Below are 1,490 nucleotides of genomic sequence, written 5' to 3' on the forward strand. Positions count from 1 at the left end.
AAAGGCATTGGTCCCAGACTGTTTTATGGGTGAGTTCTACAAAACCCTGAAAGAACAGATTGTTTTTTCATGTTTTATTTAAATTGTTTCAGAGCATAGAATAAACGTAAAACTCCTTTCTTTGTTCTATAAGGCTAGAATAACATCAAATTGAGCAAAAACTGCCCAAAATAGCCTTTTTACGTAAAATTATAAAAGCAAAAATCATTTTAAAAATTACAAATCAAAACTAAGAGCATAGGGGACTTCCCAGGTGGCACAGTGGTTAAGAATCCCCCTGCCAATGCAGGGGACATGGGTTCGATCCCTAGTCCAGGAAGATTCCACATGGCGTGGAGCAACTAAGCCCATGCACCACAACTGCTGAGCCCATATACCACAACTACTGAAGCCCTTGCAGCTAGAGCCTGTGCTACACAACAAGAGAAGCCACTGCACTGAGAAGCCTGCGCACCACAATGAAGAGTAGCCCCCTCTCACGACAACCAGAGAAAGCCCTCACGTAGCAACAAAGACCCAATGCAGCCTAAAAATAAATAAATAAATAAATAATTTTTTAAATGGTTATGATGGTAAGCTATATGTTATAGATGTTATAAAAAACAAATTAAAAATATTAAAAAAAAAACTAGCAGCATATTACAAGAAGAATATATCATGACCAGGTAGGACTTTTTATAAGAATAAAAGTGTGGTTAAATGGTTAAACAATGGAACATGTATTAATTCCTTGTATAAATAGAAAAACAGAGAAATTCTATATGATCCTGCAATAGAAGCTGAAAAGAAGGAGTTAAACAACCCCAAATCTACTCCTGAAATAAACTTAGTATTCTAGGAATAGGATGAGAATAGGATGCTCTGTGAAAAATTAATGTGAGTTTTGTTCCCACTCCTTTAGGCTGGTTAATTAGGAATAAAAGAAAGTGCTACCGCCTCCCAAGAGGACAACCAACCTATGGTCTAGGTTCTCTCCAAACGCAGCATGGATGGAGCTTTTGTGTTTCCAGGCTAGTGAAGGAGAAGTGAGCACTCAAGTACTGGCTGCCCTGGAGATAATCAGTCTCTATGATTAGAAGATTTGGTTTCCCCCTGGGGTATTTAAAGTAGACATCCAAGAGAAGGCAGAAAGAAAAGGGCTTTGACTTAGTGGAATTTGAAAGGAATAATAGCTCGACTGAGAAAAGTGAGGAAAACACTGCAGTTTTCACAGAGGTAGTGACTTGAAGGGTGTGGAATGACCTGAGCCAACTGATATGTTGCTCTGGCTCAGAGCTGGCAGGGATCCTATTGTGTGAGGGATAAATGTCAAGGCCTTGTAGACACTGAGCCAGCAGGGCTGAGACCCGGATGCCTGTTGCGGTCCTGTGTGCTCTGCAGCACACTGTGCATGCTCATGTGTATTTGCGTGTGTGTGCACACACGTTTGTGTGTATGTACACACCCGTGTGTGGTGTTCTGGATTTCACTGATCAGTCATCCCAGTGAGT

The sequence above is a fragment of the Hippopotamus amphibius genome, chromosome 4, assembly GCF_030028045.1.
Source record: "Hippopotamus amphibius kiboko isolate mHipAmp2 chromosome 4, mHipAmp2.hap2, whole genome shotgun sequence".
NCBI lineage: Eukaryota > Metazoa > Chordata > Mammalia > Artiodactyla > Hippopotamidae > Hippopotamus > Hippopotamus amphibius.